At 28.7% G+C, this 25,096-nt stretch overlaps 1 protein-coding gene across 8 annotated transcripts in view; it reads left to right on the plus strand.

The window, feature by feature from the left end:
* Dgk (diacyl glycerol kinase 1) overlaps nucleotides 1-25,096 on the plus strand; it is a 464,938-nt gene that overhangs the window by 85,816 nt on the left and 354,026 nt on the right. For all 8 annotated transcript variants that reach the window (XM_087159924.1, XM_087159926.1, XM_087159928.1 and 5 more), the window contains exon 2: nucleotides 10,418-10,483. The gene's annotated coding sequence lies outside the window, so the exon portion shown is untranslated. The remainder of the gene's footprint in view (nucleotides 1-10,417; nucleotides 10,484-25,096) is intronic.

Here is a 25,096-nt window from a genome sequence, read left to right on the forward strand (position 1 = left end):
AATGTTGAGTTTAAGGATTTTGCTTAAATGATCATCAAAACAGAGTAAATAAATATTATTTTCTAATACTAGAATATCTCATATTATGTTTTATGTGTAAGTCCTCTATAAATGTGAAGACTTATTTTCTAATTTATCTATGATAAGAAGAACAACATGTTTTTTTTTTAAAGTTTTTATGAGTAAGTCGAGTTTTAACTGATGTGAGTTTGTAACAGTTGTTTAAAATTGTTAGGTCAAGTTTAGGCTATCTTTAGCCAGCACCCACATGTTTATTCTGCAAATTGCATAAAACGTCAATATAGCGAGAAAGCCTCAGTTTTGAGAAAATGAAAAGCACCTGCGGTTTTATTTTTAAATATTTAAAAACTTACTTCGCTACTGCCTTATCTGGACTCATTAAAATTTCCAAAAACTGAGAATAAGGCATTGATTTCGATAATTTTCATCAAGGTAGTAAAATATCGCCAAATTGGCGTTTTTCAAAAAAGTTTAATTATTTTTAAAATATTTTAAGTTATTTGTTCGTTCTGAAATCCTTGTAATTCTTCACGGCACGATGGCATATATTGTTTTAAATTATAGCTTTGCTTTAAGTGTAAGGTATTTAAATTGTTTTTTTTTTTTTCTTCGCGAAACATTTTTGAAAATCCATGTTTATGGGTTTCATTTTGGATGAAAAAATATCGCCACTTTGGCATTTTTAAAAAAAAGTCAATAATTTAAAAATTTTTTTTAGATTTTTCCCTGTTTTAAAGCTCAAATATTTTTTATAGCAAAATGATGCATATATAAAAATATAATTTAAAATTTTAATATTGGTCACGCGTAAAGCACTTTAGTTTAGGTTTTTTGGTTATTTTGTTTGTCGAAAGATCTTCAAAAAATACAGTTAAGACATTGTTCTGAGAACATTTTTAAAACAAATTTCATCAGAAAATTTGAGCAACTTTAATACGCTAAGCATATTTTTAAAGAAACAGCTTGTTTCAGAAGAGTTAAATGACTATTTTATCACTATGTTCAATCTTTAACACGGATACTTTAATATTTCTTCCATAACTCTAACCTACATTGCTTTCCTATTTTCTCTAATAATCCTTTGGTTAGTTTGGAAAAATATTGCTCTGTCTCTTTCTGATCGGTTTTTGTGTCGAATTACGGTTTCTTTGTTTTCGAAAGATTACCTTTTTCTTTTGTTTATCTTATTTTCTTCTTCATGATTTCAAACATCAGTGCTATGTTACATGATTCAAAAAAGTATAGCCTGATATTTATTTTTGGTTACTTTTAAAATTTTAATAATGCATTTTTTTACTAAACATTTTCATACAAAAGCTTAATTTGTTTTTGCTTACAGTTTTTAAATAGTTCTTAATTGGTATTTTATTGCATTATCTAAATCATGAATTAATTAAGAATAAATAAAAATTATACTCTTTAAATTATCGTTTGAAATAATTTCGAAGATTTATTTCAGTCGTTTTATAACAACCCCTTTTTCTTTATTTTTTCCCCTTCAGAAGTTTAAGAGAACATATTCTTTTAACTTTCATTTGAAAACCTCAGAATATAACTAAGCCATTTAAAAACTATCTAAGTTTAATAGATAAATTAAATTTAAAAAAAAAACATAATAAAATGTTCTATTTGGTTGTTAAATAAAATTGCATTTGCTCTTTATGGATCATTATTATACATAAAATGCTACGAAAAGATATACTTGATAAAATAAAAACTTGAACTTCATTAGCTTAAAACATTATCAAGATCGTAAACGGCTTTTAAGTCTCTTGGGTCTTGAGTATAGGCTCCTTTTTTCGAACACTCGAAACATCTAACCTTTTCCACCTTAACATTATATGAATGTTGTTAAATTTGTCATTCTTATACAGTTTACTATATTTTTCTCGAATAGCATTTCTGATTATGTGCAAAGTATTGATTTACAAGAATATTAAAATTATTTGTACTATAATATTTTTAATAAGTATATCCATTTCTTTAACGCTTCACTTACAACTATTAGAATTTACTCCAATATTTTTTAAATACCAGAAATAATATAAACAAGGGCTAGTTAATTTTTATTTATATATTTTTTGCTATCCCCCAAAAAAGCAAACATACAATTTCCACATACACTTATATTGTTCCTTAAAATATCTTTTTATTTAATACTTGTCAATTTTCATTCTATATGTGCCATTTACGATTTAAAAAAAACAATTACAATTTTATAGTTGCACTCAATTTTATAAATCTTATTGGGGATGCTGAACTATCTGTTCTTGCTTGGGCACATTTTGCGTTCATTTATCCACTTCGTATTTTTTACTTTCCGACATGGTTTAAAATATTTGATTTATTGTTTTAAATTTACACGTCATCGATATTCTGATATTTTCTAAAGTGTATCGATCTTTGTTAGTTTTAATTTTACTTTACTGTAACTTTGTAATGTTTGGTTCTCACGTGACGAAGGATCGAACCCTTCTCCGAAAACTCCTCCGGGTGTAGGTCGGTCACTATTATTCTTACACTCCATATTTATTTTAAAATTTCATAGATTTATTTCCATATGAATTGCGTGATTTTCAATAAAATAGCTGGAACTCATCAAATATCTGTTGAATTTCCACATTCCGTTTTTAAATTTTAAAATGAATATGATCCAAAATACAAGACGCATAAAATTATACTGTTACTCTGGGAAATATAGTTAAGACCTTATTTGCATCGCTGTTAAAATATTTTCTATTGAAAGTAGTAAGTTTATTCATTTTCTGTTTACGGTAAAGGGATTTTTAAAGGAGAGTGTTTATAGCTAGCAGGCAATTCTTCTCAACATAATTTTGTTAAAACAGTAAATCGTTTAGAGTCGTTTTCGTGCGAACGGAAAATTGAGAACAAAGCATTGAAGTCGTGTTCAATTCGAAATTTGAAGCACCCGTTCCCTATCGCTTTAAATTATTGGCGGCAATTCACTGATAAAATATTTAAACAATATGTATTTGGAATAATACTCGAACGAGTGAAAGGATTTGATTTTGTAAAATATGTTGTGATATTATTTTATAATATATAATTAGTATTTTGTCTGATTGTTTGATTTTTGTTTGATTTTTGAGACTATATTTTTAAAATATTTACGTTATTTAAAGAATGTTTGAAATGTTTTAAAATTTTGATATTTTTTAGAATTTTTCATGCTAGTTTTTAAAAAGCATTTACTCTATTTTTTTTAATATAAATTCTTTATATTATTTTTAATAAATGAGCTACGATGACCTAAGCCTTAAGGCACTAATCGGTCATTGGGAAAGATGGAGTTCGGCTTTAAGTTCGGAACCGGCTCGAAATTCGAACAGCTTCAGATCAGTTGTTATGAGGTGGTTGTATAGGAAGTAAAATCGGCGACCAAATTGCCAATATTGTGCTGACAGTCACGAAATGGTAGAACCTTTACCCAAATGACCCACCTGCCCCGAAACAGGACACATGCAATTTGAAATCATCATGATTTTATTTTATTTTAACACTGGCGTCAAACAGATGACACAATTCTGAGATTACGAATATCAATGTTCAACTCCGTAGCCTTGTAGTTCTGAACCCTATCCAGAAGACAAGGGAACTCGTGTATCAAGTATTGGGAGAAAATTGCCTTCTTATAGGACTTTTCTGATGGAACTAACCCACATTTACGTTACATGGAGAGAAAAACCACGAAAACCACCGTTATCCTGACGTCAAGGGGACTCTAACCCATGATCCGTCTACGACTGAGAATATTTTACATCAACAATGTTGTCGATGAGAGCCGGGTGCGGTGAGAATCCCATCAATAAAAGCCATTTATGGGATTCTTGCCCGGGCCACCTCATTGGGAGGCGAGCACTCTACTCTCTTGGCCACCATGGCTCCAATAGTAATATTTTTATTTTATATTTCCTAACCGTCATTGAATAGCCGACACAATTTTGGGTTTACGACTACTAGTGCTCAACTCCAAAGCCTTGTCCTTTTGAACCAAATTTAGAAGACAAGGGAACATCAGTATAAAATATTTGGGAGAAATTTGACTTCGTTGATGGAAGTTACCCACATTTACGTTACATGAAGAGGAAAATGGCGTCTTTTTTATTTCATTAGTATCAATTGAAATAAAAAAATACTCTTTGAACTAAAAAGAAAAATTAATGGAAAAAATACACTTATTCGATATGTAGTACAGCAAAAAGTCACTATATTGACACCAATGATGCCTAATTTTGGTAATGGACATAACTGGCATCAGGGTATACCCTGATGCCAGTAATTATAATTACTCAGTTTTAATAGGTACCTAATATAATCTTATATAGACACTTAGTATTTTGGACTAAATTTGATACCGATGAAAGCTGCGCCAATACTTTATGTTTTTATGATAGATTTCATATATTTCCACGAAGACATAAGTACAAGAGAAAGTAGCTATGACTATGGTAAATCTTAAATAACATGAGTTGCCTTAAGAAGCAGCATTATGCCAGATGATTTGGAATACAGTTAGTCCTTATTTTGATGAGATGACCTACTAAAAATGTGTTTTCCAAAATCTAATAACGTAAAGTCACCGAGAAGGCAACAAATAAAAAAACACAGTGAAGTCATTTTATCTTTTATTATACCTGGTTTTTGTCTAAAAGTTCCGTGCATGATTTTGTAGAGCTTTTCTGCGCTAAAAAATCGATGCTTTTTCTTCACCCCGTACCAAGAACGGATATCCAGCTAGTGTATATATATATATATATATATATATATATATATATATATATATATATATATATATATATATATATATTATTTGAGGATATTTTCTTGTTGTATCATGTTAAAGAAGATAACCATATGTTGGGAAAAAGAAAACTATTTGTTGCATTTAATAAAAAAGAATTTCAAATTTCAACATTCCTTCAAGAATTGTATTTATTTTTTCAAGGCCAAAGTATAAAAAAGGAAAAGAATTGTTCTGGGTTTCAGTTTCTTTCTTTCTTTAAACTCAAAGATTTTTTCTAAAAAAAAAAGGAAGTTCTATTCTCTGTAGTCCGGATTTCCGAAGTCACGACCGCAGCTCTCTAATCCCAGAGACGTAAATATATTGTATTGGTTCATATTTTAAGCTGTCCTTATAAGAAAGGATGCAGTTTTCTTTGCCAAGAGATTAGATGTTTCTTCAATTTAGAAACTTTACTTTAATGAGAGTATATGTATTGTATTTTATTGCGAATTTAGTACCTACTTAATCACATATTTAGTGATAGGTGTTCTGTTTTTAATTGTATCCAGTCTTTTTTCTCTTTGTAAAAAATGTTTTTCAGTTTAACTTTATTTGTGTTGGTATTTCTTAAAAACTGTTCTGAGAACAAACTTTTTATAATTTATTTCCATTTTACAGGTTATTTATTCACACGTTTAGTAATAAGTGTTTTTTTTTATTAGATTCAGTATTTTTCTCTCTTAGAAAATGACGCTTGTCTATTTGAATTTACATTATAGCTGGATTGCTCTGTTAGCATTACTGAAAAATTGTAATGAGAGTTTATCTGTTATAATTCACAGCCAATTTCAGCATACATGTTTGCACATTTAGTAATGGGTGTTTTTTTATTTGATACATTTTTTCCCCTCTGAAAAAAAATATGGTTTTTAATTTTCCGCTTAATTTGGGTTGTTGTGCTAGTATATCATAGAAGTTGCAATTAGAGTATGACTATTATATTTTATTGTTAATTTAGAGCAAACTTATTCACGCATTTATTTGTAGGTATTTTTTTACCAGATTCTATTTTTTTCCCCAGAAAAATATATTATTGTATATGACTTTCTGTTCACTTTGCGTTGCTGTGTTATTCTTATTAAAAAATGTGATAAGATTGTAACCGTTGTATTTTATTTGCAAATTTGAGTATACCTTTTCACTCATTTGATGATAAGTGGTTTTTTGTTTGATTCCATTTTTTTTCTCTTCGTCTGGGAGTTTGAATTTCCATCAGAATTTAACCGTTGTGTTAGCATTAGTTGAAAATTGTAATTCGTGCAAATCTCCTGAATTTTATTTCTAATTTAGAGCATATTAGCATGTTTAGTGACAAGTGTTTTATTAGAATACTTTTTTTTCTTTTAGAATAAGATGTTTTCGAATTTCCGTTTAATGTGGGTTGCTGAGTTAGCATTAAGTGAAAACTCTAATGAGTGTATATTTATTGTTTCGGTGCTAATTTAGTCATACTTGTTTACGTATTTAGCAATAAATGTTTTTTTTATTAGATTTACGATTTTTTTCTTAGAAAAATATCTTTGTATGTTTGAATTTTCGTTTAAGTTTGACTGTTGTATTCGTATTATTTAAAAACTGTGATTTTTTTCCCTACACATAGAAAAAAATAGCATAGAGCCAAAGAAAACTCCTTTTCGAAAAGACATGAATTTCATGAAAGTATATAAAAATAAAATTCACGTAATAAGAATAACAATATAGTTAGGCGAGTTTATACGCAGCGCTAACCACGTCAACAAATAACTCCTTATTCATTTTCCCTCTAGGGAAAAGTGTTACGGGATTGTTCTCTTTTATTTTCCCTTTATGCAGGGAATTAGGAGTCTTACTTAAAGATAATTTGGCAATGCCTGGCTTAAATATATAGTTCTAGAATTCTTTGAAAATATTCCAAAAAAAACCTTACGCATATTGAACGTTACTAAAGCACTTTGAAAAAGAAAAAAAATCGTTTAACCTTTTCGGTCGTAAAAGAACAGAAACGCCATTGGGACATATGTGTCCCGTCTAAAAATTCCGATAGGTCACATTTGTCCCAGTCCCCCAATAATACACACAGAATTTTTTTTTTAATATTTTGGCAGAATATTGTTATTTTTCTTAAATTGAATTTTAAAAGTGTGTTAAAGAAAAAAAAACTGGTCTTGAAAGGGTTAATAATGATTGCGATCGAGAAGAGCTAATTAGCGATTAAAGTCATCAAGCGCGGTTTATTTGTCTATTAGAGCTTCAAAGTCGTCGTTAAACTTCATTGTCAAATACAATCTCAAACCAGAGACTTTTAATTCCACCTTTAACTTTTAATGACTTCATCAGTGACTCGTCAGAAATTGGAATATTTATTCTTCCTTTTTACTCAAATGTTGATTTGAAAACCTAAATCTTCCAATTACTGCGGAATTTTCGTAGTTTCAGAAATCTACTTTCCTAATGGTGTAAAAGGTAATGTCTTAATATTTAAATAAACTATATAATAAAATTTATCCATCACTTCTTATAAATAGTTTAAGCAGATGTATTAAAGGTCAGATAATGTTCTTAATTTCTATTAAAAAGCTTAACAAAAGTTAAATTTTGCATGAAATCTTACGAATCGTTACGAAAAATTTAGAAAGGGTGCGCAAAAGTCATACGTTTGGGAAACACTGCTGTAATGTATTGTAATTAAATTAATAAATTTTATCACATTTACCACATTTTAACACTTACTAAATTTTATCACATTTACCACATTTTAACACATATTATACAATCATATTGTATTGTTAATATTTCCAAAACGCTTCGGTAAAAATTACCGTGCTTTTTGGTGTTCTCATAAAGCCAAAAACACGGTAAATTTTAACCCTATTCTAATTGTTTTGACCCTATTTTTTCCAGTGCTTTGATAGAAAATGTGAAAATTTGTTTTGAGGGGTTTTAATAGCAGCTTTTCAAAAATTTCGTAGAATCATTTTTGTAATCTTATCGTTACATTAAAAAAAACTAACAATATAAACTAACGATCCAAACTATTATATTATAAAATTATTATTATGATATAAACGTAAATTTTTAAGATATCTTACTATATATAAAATTCTAATGATGGTGTCGCAGTTTTCCATTGTTGTCGGTGCATTTTTATTGGCCAGAAAATCACGTGGTGTGATCCAGTTTTTCCTCATTCGTCTCCTTATTGTTTTGGTTGTAGTCAGCATAAAATTAATAAAAGTCATGCTTTTCTATAAATATTTTTTAATCCCTAACTTAAAGTTATTTTCCTGTACTGCTATTATTACGCTTTTAATTCAAGAGTTTAAAACTAAGAGAATTGCTGTTTTTTTATTAGTATTATAATGTAAATCTGCCTTACATTTTAAGATAAAGTTATTTAGAAAGGTGGTCTAACAATTATTATTTTTGAGCAAATGACATTAATATACTGTTATAAATTACAGTTAAAGAGATCTGTTAAATGATTTAGAACTTAAGAATCAGCTTCATGCACAATGAGATGCAGGCAAAAAAAAAGTATTTAATATATTCTACCGCTTGGTAAGTGAAAATATTAAATTAAGGATGTGAACTCATCAAATTTGTTTCAACAATATAACGTTATAACAACATAAATGTTATTTAAAAAAATGATTACTTAGAAAAATCACTTCTGTTTACCAATAGATCTAAATATCTAATATATATAATTCTCTTACGTGGCTCCCAAATTTTGGCTGTATTTCTTTTCCGCCGGTGGCAACGTTTGCTTTGTTTTGCTTACGCTACTATTTCTGTTACACGGCGAATCGACCCATGATTGCCGCAAAAAATGTCACATGCCAAATCTATCTGAGGTGACTCAACATATAGCGCTTTTAAAAACGGAAACTGAAATAACCAGAGAGCATCAGCTGCGACAATCTCATACTATTAAGCTAGGCAGAAGTGAGTAGTCTTTGTCGATAGATCTCTATTTTAGTATTTTGTCGAAAGCGCTTTTTTTCACGAATTTATACATTACGAATTTATTTGACGATTTTTGATTTACATCACGAATTATACTATAGCACATTTCTAATAGGTTTAACGAATTACATGTCATTTATTTGAATTCAAATTTATTTTAATGACTTAGTATTTACTAAAAAGATGTAATTTTTTTATATGGATTTGAATGATTGTTTTGAATTCTTAGAATTGTGTGCATTTGCAATGTACCTAAGTTAGTAGCGAGCGAAGCGATCTTGGTACGCGAAGCAAACCATATAAGATTGCGTAGCAATTTTCGGGGGTTGGCGAGCGTTAGCGAGCAGGGGGCGCAGCCCACTAGTTAGTTTTAAAAAGATAACAATCATTATAATTGCCCAATTTAATTCACATTCAAAAATCAAAACCTTTGTAGAAAAACTTTTAAATTTAGAAATAATTAAAAAAGAATTAGTTCTAATTTAACTGAAAAAATGCATTGGAAAAGAGTATTTTTTTTTTTAAAAAAAAGACGTTTTTTGGATAATTGAAAGCTTGTGGCCTGGAAAAATTTACGGTAAAGAAAAAAAAAAGGAAATTTATTTTAATTAATTAATTAATTAAATAATTCAGAGTATGTAAACATCGTTTTTAAATTAACAATGTTTAAAGCAACAAAATGCAATTGAGAATCGAGGAGATAGTTTCGAATTTTTACTCCACTTTTACTTAATACTTTGTTGACATACTTTGTTGACATACTTTGTTGTCATAAGTCACGAATACATGAAGAGCTAGTATATAACAAAAAGGACTGCTTGTACAAAAGATGTAAAAACAGCTCTTTTTTGTTAACAAAAGTCAGTAATCAACAAAATATTAAAAATATTATAGATATTAAAAAAATTATAGAATCTAGTGAACAAATAAAATAATGAAACAAAAAAAAAATATTTTTTTGCAGATTTCAAATTTAAATTTTGTTTTTTAAATATTTTTTAAATGTTTATACCTTACAATGAAGGTATACACTGAGTGTAACTCCCCAATCGTATTTTAATTTTATGTATCTGCCAGCTTAAAATTATTGGAGTATTTAGAACTGCAATTAACTTCTGCCTAAAACTCGATGCCATTTTCGACTTTAAAAGTCATAGCAATTATGTCGAAAGTATTGTCTATAAAAGATTTTATGCGTGAATTCTTGAAAGTTTTAATGAGGTTTAGTTAAATTACTATTGGTTTTCGAAAATATAATTTGCAGCAACTGCAACAAAATCATATTGTTTAAGGTCTCGATTGTACAGTATACACATATACCTTTTATGACAGTCTTATAAGTTTTATCTATGTATTGTTACATTACTATTGCTTTTAAACAGCTTAACTTACAGTTTTGTGACGAAATCAAGATTTACAGATTATATCTTTACAACCATATAAGTTTTAACTGGCTATTGAAATGCCGTGCTATTGTTTTCGGACCATTTACGGGAACTGCAACAAAATCAACGTTTAACGAACATGTCTGGAATGTATAAAATTTTTTAATATTGGAATTTAAGAAATAAAAATGAATACAATGTTCATGATTGTCATTCTTAAAATTAATAAATGTTTATTTATTTTGATTTTTTGCCGTTTCAGGGCCCGAATAGCTCAGTCATTATAAACATTGTGGATTGCGGTTGACGAGATTACAACAGCGTTTTTGTAAGTAAATCTATGTATGCATGAAAAATACTTCATTTTATTGATGACGAGCAAATTATATCATTTTCAGTTTGTAAAAATATACAAATGATGTCGACAAACAATATATTATTAAATATTAAATACTCAAATTATATATATTAGTAAATAGTAAATATACAAACAATATATCAGCAAAATTTTAAAATTGAATGAGTAAGAAGACATAAAAAGTAAAAATAGGCGGATGAGAATACATCCATTTTTCTATTATTATTTTTTTTATATACGGTTTTGTTTAGCTTGTTTTATTTTTCTTTGTCAGTACAAAAAGTTTAATATTGCTAAGTTTCTTCAGTTAATACTTTCATAGTATTATATTTTTTATATTAAGATGCGTTATTGACTTATTCTACTTAAAAATACTAATTTTATTAATTATTTATGTAGTTTTATATTTTAGCTTTTCCTCTTTTCTTTTTTTAACATATACTTAAAACTTCATCCATTCAAAACGTCAATATTCTTTACCTTTCATGTATAACATTAGGGGATCAATTGGCGTATAATAAATGTACATCCAATTTTAAATTCAATTCCAGTAGTTAAAATCTCTAGAGTGCATAAAACTTTGGAAACTCTAACTTTCCATTTAATGTCCTATTTACTGTCTATATTCACTTTAAAATATAATCCAAATGCAATAATGGCTGTACATCCCCCATAAAGATTTCAATGCATGCCTAATACGAGTCGTCTCATATCTTTGCTTATTTCATCGAAATGGCTTTTCCACTTAAGGTTTTAATCCTAGAATTCCATTCACTCAGAAATATATAATGCATACCAACACATCATCCAAGAGGTTATTCATAGTATGTATCAATATGCATAGCAAATGGTGTATAGCAAAGCAACAAAGACTCAAAAATGATCATTTTTAATACATTTTTCTTCTTACTTTTGAAGTGAAGTTTTGCCAATTTGTTACAAAATGATGATGTTTTGATACATTTATTTCTAGTTAAGGTTTTAAGCTTTAAGTTTCATTTACTTAAAAATGAGTAATGTATGCCAACAAATAATTTAAGAGGTTGTTGGTAGGACATATAGAACTTCATTTTTGTATAGCAAAACAGCACGGACTCAAAAAGGATTTTTTTTTATACATTTCGTTTCGTACTTTTGTAGTGAAATTTTTATACAATTTGCTTTATATTTTTTGAGCGACGGTTTTTTCAGCTGGTTATCAAATGATAGTTTTTAGATGCATTTATTTTATAATTTCTTTAATAAATGAGTTGATTTTAACTGTTGCAAAGTATTTACTATAAAATTTAAAAATGCTCACAAATAAAGTAATAAAAATACGTTATTTGCACGAAATTTTAAATTTATTAAAATTGTATGTGGAATAATTATAAATTTTGAATAAATATAATTAAAACTAGGTTTGAGAGGTAATAACTATAAATTTTTTAAATGAAACTAATGATTGATATAAATATAACGAAACTTACAAGACGAACAATAAAAATACATTGTTTAATTATGAAGTTTTTAAATGATTAAAGTATTGTATCGATTAATTATAAAATAAGGAGAAAACATAATTAAAATATGGGCTAACATGATAGATAATTTTAAATGTTATAACTAAAACAAGTAAGTAGTTGATATAACTGTATTGAAATATTTTATTTACGGAAAATAATATTAAAAGACATAATAGCCTTGTTTAAAAAGCAGTTTCATATGTCAACCAAAATATTTTTTAGACAGGTAAGTTGACTAGGCTGAAAAAGTTTAAATTTTTTAAATCTTTATACAAATGATTAGAAAAGCATGACGATTACTAAAACTATGCAGTATGTGAAATCTTATATCTCTGAATTGATTTTCTTCTTCTTTTTCCTCAATGGATCAAGAGTAGAAAACTGTTCTAAAAATGTTAAAAATGTTAAAAATTCAAAACAATTACACATTTTCTGAGATTGATGGATCGCCTTTTAGTATAGCGATTTAAAGCTGCAATTATTTTATAAAAATAAATGTACAAAAAATTAGAATTATAAGTGAATGTCTTCTGCCACTGAATTTACGACAGAACTTGGTTCAAACAAGATTATAATTCAATTTAAATCCTAATTAAAGTTGCAGTTAATTCAATGTTTTATTGTTCAGAGAACGGATATTATGGTCAATTTTGAACTGGAGTATGATTCAATTTAAAATCTTATTAAGGTTGCATTCATTTTGAACGGTTTCATGTTCCAACCGATCAATATTATGGTCCAGCTTAAATATAAGCATGGTTAAATGTAAAATGCTGCACATTTGCACCGTTTTATCGTTTAAGATACTGATATTACATTTGAACTTTAAATAAGAACATAATTCAATTTAAATCCTGAAAAGTGCAGCAAATGCATCGTTTATAGTTTAACAAGACGGGTATTATGGTCCTTACTGAACCGGAGCATGGTTTAGTTTAAAACTTTCTTAAGGTTGCCGAAAATTTACACTGTTTTGTATTTCAAGAGATCAATATTAGGGTTCAACTTTGAATCGGATCAGGGTTCAATTTAAAACCTTTCTTAAGTTGTTGAAAATTTGTGCCGTTTTTTGATTATATTGATTGGTATTGCGGTTCAACTTCGAACTGATTATGATTTTACAAAGTTTAAAATTTCTTTGTGTTGCCATATTGATATTTTAATATTTTATGGACAGAGATAAAAACAAATTAAAATTGTTTTATAACACGTTTTTTACACATCCTAAACTTCTCTTGATCTTTCCTCCGACGCGAAATAAATAATAAAGTGTGGCATGGTTCATTTTTATATTTTAAGTTCAAATACAAATTGTCTAAAACTATCACAGCAGAAAAACAAAGATATAGAATGTATACGATAATGAAAAATTGAAAATACTTTTAAAATGCATCTAAAATAAATAATATCATTTCGAAAAATTGAGAGTTACAAGCAAAAGTGTTACTGAAAAAAAAACTCACCTAATGAATTGATGTTGAACGGGAGTAAGAAAATATATATATAAAAAAAAGCATAAACTCACAAAGTGGCAATATTTTCAGAAGTTGAACCCCGACCTTTGAGCGACATTCAGTCCTTGTAAGTGTTCTCCAAGGGGAAATTTATAGGTGCAATTTTTTTTCTTCTGCCGGAGATAGCTTCATTAAAGCGAAAAAGATCGAAAAAGAAATGGGAGAACGTTATCTCTCCTTTTCTTTTGAAAGGACTTTTAAAAGACTTTAGGTTGTGAAAAATGAAAACACGCCGCAATGAATGATGCGTCTTTGTTTTAGTGGCAGTTTTTTTTTCGTTCGCAATTTATTAATACAGTGTTACAATTTGTTTAAAAAATGGTAATAAAAATTACGAGCAATAAATCAATCCTAATGTGGTTTGCTACGTAAACAGCAGTTGCGCCACAAAACTACTAAAAAAGTAAATATATGCAATGGTATATATTCTTAATAAATTTATTAAATATATTATGAGCTAAAATTATGTTGTTTTCTACATGAAAGAATGTGCAGTGAAAGATTTATGAGTATGCATTGGCATAAAAATATGAAATAAGAAACAAAATCAAGAAAAAAGTTGTGATCGCCGTATTACGATCCCTGGTTACCCATTGGTCAAATGCTTTTTCCTTCTGGATTGATTCCGTTAAACGCCAAAATTTCAAATCTTGGGTTGCAAAAACTGTCTCAATTGATGTTTGTCGTCGGATTGATTTTCATATATCCTGCCTATGTACGTGTTTCAAGACGTCGCAACATACTTTCCCTTCTACTTTATATTAAAATCCAAAATACTTTGTATTAAAATCACAGTCAAGCCAGTAATTATACGTTAATAATAAATAGAATATAAAATACTTTAAATTATTATTATGTAAATACATAAAAAAATGCCTGCTGGTGAAAATAAAAACAAAAACAGCAGCGGTCGCCATAGCAACGCATTCTATCACAACGCATGCGCACTGTTTACTATAACTCTTGAACACAGTTTAAAAGTGTGTGGACGCCATCAAATCCAAACCAAGACCCATTTTGCCAATGGGTAATAATATTTTGCACACAAACTGTCTCCGCTAACGTGTAGAAATTAGTAAATGATTATTTAGCTCAGCGGTTCCCAAAAAGTGTTCCACGGAACACTAGGGTTCCTTGGAAGAGTTAAACGCGTTTCGAGTGTTAGGACTTCTTCTAGATTATTATTATTATTATTATTATTTTAAGCCTCCAAGATCCAATTAACACCCTATTATTCTGCACGCACATTTCAGTTGCAGATATGATATTTATTATATTTACCATTAGAAGAATTATAGTAACGAATTAGTGGAAGTGGATAATTTTCAAGTAACTACCTATAATCCTGATTAGTTATCAGATGAGTTATCATCCTATATAAGACCAATAATAAATAGTAATTATACAAAATCACTAGTTACTCTCTTCTACGGCAACATGTCTGCACAATATCAACCATAGATATTTGTGATTATAGTGAATAAATAACAATAATACTAAATCACTAGTTTATCGCTTCCATCGTAGCACGCATGTATAATACCAACCCTAGTTATTTGTGATTATAGTGAATAAATAACATTAATACTAAATCACTAGTTTATCACTTCCATCGTAGCACGCATGTATAATACCAACCCTAGTTATTTGTGATTATAGTGAATAAATAACATTAATACTAAATCACTAGTTTATCGCTTCCATCGTAGCACGCATGTATAATACCAACCCTAGTTATTTGTGATTATAGTGAATGAATAACATTAATACTAAATCACTAGTTTATCGCTTCCATCGTAGCACGCATGTATAATACAAACCATAGTTACTTGTGATTATAGTGAATGAATAACATTAATACTAAATCACTAGTTTATCGCTTCCATCGTAGCACGCATGTATAATACCAACCCTAGTTATTTGTGATTATAGTGAATAAATAACATTAATACTAAATCACTAGTTTATCTCTTCCATCGTAGCACGCATGTATAATACAAACCATAGTTACTTGTGATTATAGTGAATAAATAACATTAATACTAAAACACTAGTTTATCACTTCCATCGAAGCACGCATGTATAATACAAACCATAGTTATTTGTGATTATAGTGAATAAATAACATTGATACTAAATCACTAGTTTATCGCTAGTATGTATAATATAAACAATTTTCTCGTGATTATACACGGAGAAAAAATTCTGGTAAAACTACCGAACTGTATAGTAATGACATTTCTGGTAAAAGGAAATTCATAATTCTGGTAATGAATATCAAAATCTATGGTATTAAAATAAATGGTATTTGGTAATTTTTCCGTTTATACAGTAACGGTTTTCTGGAAGTGCTGGTTTTCAAAATTATAGTTCTTATTACCACGCTTTTAGTACAATATACGTAACTCAGAAAATAATTTAGCGAAATAAATGGTTTTTATGTCATACTCTAAGGTATCATGATATAACTACTAAATTTTACCACATTTACCAAATTTTATCAAGCATTATAAAACCATATTTTATTGTCAATTTTACCATAATCATGACCAAAGCGCTTCGGCCAAAATGACGAACCTTTTTGGTGTTTTTATAGCCAGAAACATGGCTTAGAATATTCTGGTAGTTTTGACCATATTTTTTCTCGTAGTGTAGATAATAACCAGTAACTATGCAAAATCATTATTTAATCACTTCCACTGTCGCATATAAGTAAAACATCAACCATAGTTACTGGTGATTATAGTTACTAACTAGTTATTATACAAAAACACTAGTTAATCCTTTCCACTGAAGCATGTATGGATAATATAAACTCTAGTTAATAGTGATTAGAGATAAGTACTAGTAATTAGACAAAATCACCGGTTAATTACTTCCACTATAGCATATTTTTATAAAATAGTAATAATGAAATTAGTAGTAAATAAGAAATGTCTAAAAATATATGTTTTTCATTACAGAAATCGATCAAAAATACGCCCACGTAATCCTCCCACAACGTTCTATTTTCGAGGGATCAAAATAGAACAAATAAGCTATGATGTGTTTATTTCATTGCTAATGCATTAGATAAATCATCTGCCATTGGTTCTTATGTAATTCACCAAAACATCTCTCTTCACTTCAAGTCTTTAGTTAACTTCAAAAGAATATACCAATTTTCGTTATTCCTATTTTTGCGTTCCTGGGAACTAATCTGAATTCTACATGTTTTCATTTTAACGTATTTTATAAAATTTATTGCAAACCGAGACATTTAATAATGGGAATTATAATCCCTAGATTAAGGTTTTACATTAATTTAATTCCGATCATATTGTTCCTGTTTTCTCGTTCCCGCTTAGTTTTGTAATTTAATTAGCGAGATATGAAATAAAAAAAGATTGAAACAATAATAAATAATTTGTAATTTAATTAATTATTGAACCAATATAAGCAATATTTTTAAAGGAGTTTCCACTTCAAACTGAGCTCGTACATAGTATTATAACTAAATACACCGTTTCTTGTATTTCTGCGAGATAACAGAATGACCAACAGTATATTTAATTGGAAATATGAAAATCGTGTTTTCACCGAAATAGGCTCTACCAAACTGTTTGAAAATCTGCCTTATCTTATTATTGAGTCTTATCATTTTACTGCTCTTAAGAGTTTCGATTTCATACTTAGAAATATAGTGTTATTAGAAATTAACTTTGACGATTTATCACCTGGGAAGAGGGGAATGTAATAAAATTTGTTATAAATGTATAACATCGTACGTAGTCAAGAATAAGACAAATTATATTCCCATTATTACAGTAATGGATTTCCTAAAATAATGACAGCAACAATGATCGAATGGCAACAACTACTTTTTTTCCTTAAACTTGAGTTGTAGGGACCTTTGAACTGGAATTTTAAAATGGAATTGAATGAATATTTTTAGAACGAACAGTAGCGACCCTAGGCAGAGATTGAAAAACAACACAGTCGGATCACGCATGTGCCGATTATAAAATTGGCAGCCAGGCGATAAGGCTTTGTCATTTCGCTCGATTTTTCGGTGTTAGTAATATATTTCTCAAGTCTAAAGACCAAAATATAATATTTAGATCACTGTACAATTTCATTCTCATTTTCATTACCAGTATCGCTAACATAAAGCCGTATAGTTAATCTATAGCAGTATTTACAAAATTCTTTCGTCAACTCTCCTTTTACCCCTCCTGCTAAAACTGCACTCAAATTTCAAAGTTTTATTTTACTGTTTCTATTTAAAAAAATAGCCGTTGCCATTCTAATTTATTTTATTACCGGCGTTGTACAGCCTACCCATTCTTAAATTTACGACGATCAATATTCAACTCCGTAGCCCAAACGTTTTAATTACGATCCCAACCCTGAATACAAGTGAACTTTTGGGACTTTTTGATGGAACTAACCCGCATAGGCGTTACATGGAAAGGAAAATCACGAAAACATCCCACAGTTATCCCGACTGGAAGGGGATTCCAACCCATGATCCGTCCACTCTGACCTAGTGTATATTTTCAATCGACCAGGGACCATTGCTACTCAAGCCTGGATCAGTTTATTGGGAAAGGAGGACTTTATTCCCACATCCATCGTGTTAAATCATCGTCCCCAGCATCCCGAAGGACCCTGGCCCATCGGACACGGAAATCACAAGGCCATCACCCAGAAGACGCGTGTGCGGTGTAGAGCATCTAGTCGTTTGCAAATTTAAGAAATTCTGTCACTGCAACCGTAAGCATAAAGCTAATAAATCGTTTTTGACATTTTTCTTGAACGCATATCAAGGGCTAGGCAAAGGTTCATATATCGGCATAGATATTTTTTAATCACTCTGCGTAAAAAAGTTGTTGGATCAACACTTATTCTATTTATAGTTCAAAATCTACCTATTTTAATTCGTATTCTAAGTCCCAATTATTTTATTTTTAGCATTATTTTTTTTATTATTAATTTAAGACAGTGTATTACATAGCACTCAAATATCAGTAATTAATTTAGAAATGTGTAAAAAGTTCGCTGCTACATTTTAAAAAGGTTTATCAAGAATCTTTTTTATTTAAGAAGATTAATTTCACCTAATTTAATAACGAAGTTTGATTAAAAAGCTTTTAAGCTTCTTTTCCATTATGAAAATTGAACCAGGTTATGTCAATGCAATTGAATGGCAATTCAATGAAATGCACACTATTTAAAATATAATATATTAATAGGGAGTAGTCACTTTGACCACATATCTTGAAAAGATACGATATAACTGGAGTAGAAATACTTCCGACAAATGGTGACCTCGCCTTTCAACATACCTCATTTGTTTAAATGTCAAGATGAGAGGCAATTTGGTGAGCTAATTCATTTGGTAAATAAACATTGCTTGTTTGTGTAGTTGATGAGTATCAGCGTGTAATAACGTTTATTCACCATGCAACGTTAATTATTACATTTACGATTTGGAAATGTATGATCATCCACTTCTTAAATTATGAAGCAGTGCTCAGATCAAGACATTTGTGCATTGGTTGTAAAATATTTTATAAATGGACCATGCATAGGATTTTTGTTGCATCAAATGTTGCTATTTTTATGGCAGAAAAGTTATAGCTTTTTATTTATATTCAAAACGTTAGTAACTTAGTTGTTATTAAGCAAGCTTATTGCTATTATTTGTTGTTAAGAATCAACAATACTGTAGAAAGTTTCGGTATAAAGCACCGGCACTTTGGGTTCATCATCCGTAAAATCCATTTTTAACGTGGAATATTATGCCGTAATTTTACAGTAATAGTTATTTAATTGAGTGATTCGGTGAATTTTCATTGCTTATGTGTCAAAATACATGACAAAAAAGCAATGGAAGCAACAACACTGTAAAATTTCCGCATCAAATAACGGTATAAAGTACCAGTACGTCCATTTTACCGTAACATGCTACAGAACAAAAGATTTTATATATCATAATTTTTACAGATGTATTTTTTATTTGAGTGATTCAGGGATTTTATGTTTTAATTACTGTAGAAATTACGGCATATCAGATTTTTATCAGATTATGATTTACAGAATATTCCATGTTTCGGTAAAAATGTATTTTAAAGTAAAAAGTGCCGGCACACTGAATGCCTGTTAATTTTTGCCGTTTTTTTCCTTACATTGAAGAGATTCTTAAGCCATTGCAATTATTACACTCAATTTTTAATTCATCCATACAGCTATAACTCCATGGTTCAGGCCAAAACAAATTAAAGACTTGATATTTTAATTCGCCATTTGTAATATACATGCATATTTTGAACATTTTAAATAAGGAAGGGTTCGAAACATTTAGTAGTGGAGTAAACTTTTCATGAACAAACAAAAAATACTGCTCTCTGAAAATTTAAAGGACATAATTTTGCAATGTATTATGAAAGGTTTCTCATTAAATCTCATTTAAATTAACAGTTTTGTGTAGGCTTTTTATTCTGTAAACCATTCATTTTTTGAAAATTTTCTCGTTAAACCGGTAATGAGAAAAAAAAATTCTTAAAAAAACATATTTTTAGCTTAAAGTTGTTTCTGATAAAAGAAAATATTTAACATTTTAGTATTAAGCACCAAATTTTACATCATTCAAGTCATTTACTTGATAATTTTTCTATTTATTATGGAATCGTTTTATCGGAAGTTCTGGGATTTCCAAATTAAATTTATAGTTCTCGTTGCCCACACATTTACTGAAGTTATTAAGTAAATTTAGATCTTCGGGGAAAAAAATTCCCCCATTCTCTGAAATATCATGATCTACCAGATTATTTTTCAATAAGTCATTTTTAAGTTTCATTTTTCAATAAGTTCAGTTGATAGTTTAAAGAACGTTATGGTTACGCCTTTTATCAAATGGAATGTTTATATGCCTTAGAATCAATTAACCAGGCTTTCTGCTTCAGTTAAATATGCTATGATTTATTCAAAATGGCGGAACTGTGTTAATAGGAGTTAGATGACGGTTAATTACTTCTTTCTCTAATATATTTCTAAAATAATTACAGGAAAATGGTGCATGAATAATGCTTTCAATTGATTAAGTGATGTGTGTTAAACATCCAAGATCCCAGTGGCATCGATTTTAAATGATGAATAATTGTATTTATTCCTTTTGTATTGTTTGACTTAAGCAAAGAAAAATGAAACTTGGGTCAAACTGAAAAATGACATCAAAAATATCAAAAAAAAATTCCCATTTAAATTTTGAATCACTGAATTAGAATATGGTTAGAATATGGCTACTGCTATGGTTCCTGAATTATTCCATTATTCTTTTAAAAAAAATCCATTTTCTTATTGTATTTGTCAGAAAAAAAATATTGTTCCAATCATTATTGACCAACGGAACGGGAAAGTTCATATAACTCTCTTTCGCTAGTTCAATATCAGTGTTTTTTTAATTAATTAATACGCATGATTATTTTGAAGTTGATAAAAAGAACTTTGTTACACGTTCTAAATAAGTAATTTAAACTCTGAAATAGCTCTGAAAATTTTCTAAACTACTAGTATCACACACTTGTAATATTTAATAATAATTATATGTAAGCAATACTTTTTAAGTTAGGGACTTTTTTTAAATTTTGTATTAAAGTAATTCACTTTATTGTTTTTGTTAATATTTTTTCTTCTCGCAAGATTAATTCCTTGAATCCTTGAAATTGATACAATTTGCGTGATAATACTATTCTATATGAGGTACATAATCAAATATAAATATAAAAATATTGTAATAAATACTAAATACTTACAAATGTAATACTATATATATATATATATATATATATATATATATATATATATATATATATATATATATATATATATATATATATATATATATATATATATATATATGTATATATATATATGTAACATAAAAAGCTTCAATTAATCTTTTTATGTTAGTTTCTTCCTTATAAAACAACTCCTAATTTATTACTACTTAATTCTTCGAATCGAAGCACTTTATGATACTTTTAAAGAAACCACATCCTGTTTCTAAATCTATTTTTAGCCAACTATACATAAATTTAAATAAAGATATTTTTCCTTTTAAGCCTTGTGAGAATCGCGTGATATATTTAATTAACCAATAGTAATTTCTGAGTTTTCCCTCTTTTCCCTAAATAGAGACATTTTAGGATTTTTTGCAAGATTTTCCCTACCAGAAAGACTGTTTGCTGATAGAGTAAACATCACTTTTTCGCTCCCACTCAACTAAGAATGATCAAATAAAAGTTCCTCTGATTTAATTTAAATCCTGTGTCTGTTTTCCTGCTCGGTCCGACTGCATAATTTTACAAGCCGGCAGGATATTAAGAACTGATGAAACGGGCGCAGGATAATATTAAATGCTTCTTCAAAACATAAAAATAAAAAATTAACTAAAAGAACACACTTCTACTATGATGGAAGATTTGAGCCTTTTAACGAACGGATCGAAGACTTCACAGAGAATGCTTATCAGTTCATTGCCAATGCTGCGAAATTAATTGGATTTGAATGAACCTTGAAAGCTTAGTCTGCAAATTTATCAATTTCGGTGTTAGTCAGTGACTCATCTTAACGAAGAAGATGGTTTATTCCCCTTTTCTACTAACTCTTCTCGTGTTTACTCTTGGAATGGTGCGACTATGGAGAAAACATTAAGAAAGAAAAAAAAAAAATGTTTCGTTTACCCTTTTCGAGAATTCCATGCCTCTAAAGACCATCTGTTCCATATTTGTGAGTTCCTGCTTATTTCAAAGTGACAGCGATTCTACATTTCCAGAAGTTCATCTTAATGGCTACGATTCTGTTCGCGTGTGCAGTTTAGTGATAATACAGTGATTCGCGCAGTGATTCCCAGTGTTTAGTGATAATCCTCGATGGAAAATTCTTCAATGGTATTCATATAATGAAAATTTACTTCGATCCGTGCTTTTGCTTTGATAATATAATTTCGAAATATTTTTTGATTATCAAAATATGGGGTGTTTGAACAGCGAAAATAATAATAGATTTTGGTTATATTCGGAAATTTTTTTTCTTCTCATTCTTGATATTTCATTGTGATGATTATTAATTTTTATGATTATGAATTTTTCATGATTATTAATTTTTATTCATTGTTTTAATTTTGATTGTTTATTTATGCATTTTCAAAAACTTATAATTATTGAAATTTACTTATTCTTCGAGGAATATTATATTATTAAATTGATTTAATATTATTAGCATAAAAATGTTAAAGGATATTTAGTTTCGTTTTGATTATATTATGTGTTGTAATATATGATCAATTGAATATTTTTTTTTTTAAATTTTGCTTTAGTGTTTATCGTAAGGTAACGATAAATAAGCAACTATGAGATTTAATTTACTTCTAAATGCTATATTTAATTGTTAAAATTTATTTTGGTTATTTGAATGCCCTTACGGAGTGGCAAAAATTACAAATTTAAAATGGATGAAAATGCCAAAAGCAATACAGATAATTCTGAAGAAGAATTGAGTGATAATTTACAAAAATTAAGTATGGATCAAAGTGTACAGGATAAACCAGACATACTAGTCTTTGAGCCTGACATTGGTGTTCAATTCACATCCTGGCTCAAACACTTCGAAAAACAAACTCTAGATGCTAAATGTAATGACGAATGGAAAGTTAGAAATTTTCAAAAATTCTATAAAGGTTCAGCTTTAAAATTGTATATTAATAACTGTCTTAATTGTAATTCATATCAAGAAATAGTTGAAATTTTTAGAGAGCATTATTTTTCACCTCCCTTTGGCTTTAACGATTTTCAAAATTTAAAATTTTCGGGCCAAGCTAAAGACCTAAATTCATATTTTACCGAAAAAGTAGAGTTGGGTCGAAAAATAAATTTAAGTAATGAACATATAATTGAGGGTCTATCTATTGGTTTGCCCCACCAAATCAGAACACTTTTGGTTTTAAAAGAACCTAAAACCCCAATTGAATGGCTCACTATTGTCTCGAAAATAATTCATGATGTACCTACGGTCTTGCCCCAAACTGAAACTAAAAAATTACCAGAATCTAAATTTAATGGGTATAGACCACAATATCAAGGCTGGGTACTAAGGCGGCCATTCTTTAACAACTCAAGTAATCCAAATTATAATCCTCGACAAAATCAAAATTTTCCCCGGCCTAATCAAAATTATAACCAACAATCCCAATTTAGACCTAGAATTCAAAATGAAAAGTTTCAAAGAAATAAACAACAAACTAGTCATTTCGCCCAGGCTTCCCAGGAGTTGCCTCCTAAGCCATGTAAATACTGTGATAAGCTCGGTATAACCAATGCTTATCATTGGGGCCAAAATTGTGTTAACAAACCTAATTCTTTTATGACTGAGAATCAAACTCAGCATAAACAAGAAAGTGACCAACCACGAAATTGACAATTAATAGTATCCGGATACATACAAAATACTTATGACAACTATAAAAGTGACAAATACCCGATTACGACAAATAAAACTATCCTGTTAAATATTGATACAGGTAGTACTTTAAATATCATCCCAACTAAACTTTTTGAAAAACTTAATGTCCAAAAAGAAAGAAAGAACTTTGTTAATGTAAAACAAACAAAAGGTATTTTGCAACTTGACCAAACTTGTACTTTAAATTTAAAAATTGGAAATATAGCTAGGTCAGTGGAATTTTATATTTTAAATACTGATCTACCTTATGCCATATTGGGTTTAAAGGAATGTAATGGGTTTAAATTTGTGATTGATTGTGATAAACAAGTTGTAATGCAAAATCAGAGAAAACTGATCACTTTTTCGGATTATAAAAGCAACTTGTCTTTACACATTTCTCCTGAAATCCAGGTTAATGATTGCAACAAAAATACCAACAAAGAAAATAAAGCTAAGAATAAAAATAAGGAAAGTAGAAATAAAAGAAAAAATGTTAAATCAAATAATAATAAACAAAAAGAAATAGTTAAGGAAAACAAAATTTTGGACGTGAAAATAAACAAAAATAAAAAGGTAAACAAAGAGAATTCTAAGAAAAATAAAGCAAAAAGTAGACTTAAACATAAAGATTTAAATAGCAAAACTGAAAATAATCTTGAATTTTCAAATGTTCTTGAGACTAAATGTGATAATGGTGCGCAACATTGTCAAAATCATGTTGACGGGATTATGCAAATTCAAGATGATGAAAAAAATTCCCAACTTCAGGAAATTTTGGAAGATTTTTCAGATATTTTTGCTAAAGATAAATATGATGTAGGGACAATAAGAATTGAACCTCAAAGGGTAAGATTAACATCAGACTTACCAGTATCCTTACGAGCATACAAAACTTCCCCAAAACAACAAGAGGAAATAGATAAACAAATTGAAGAATTGTTAAAGCATAATATAATTAAAGAAAGCTCTTCTCCCTATTCTGCTCCAGTAACTCTAGCTTATAAAAAAGATGAAAATAAAAAAAGTAGATTGTGTATAGACTTCAGAAAATTAAATCAAATTACTAAATCGGATGCAGA

This window comes from Parasteatoda tepidariorum, chromosome 3 (assembly GCF_982258835.1).
Source record: "Parasteatoda tepidariorum strain Cologne lab strain chromosome 3, Ptep-v5.0, whole genome shotgun sequence".
In the NCBI taxonomy this organism is placed as follows: domain Eukaryota; kingdom Metazoa; phylum Arthropoda; class Arachnida; order Araneae; family Theridiidae; genus Parasteatoda; species Parasteatoda tepidariorum.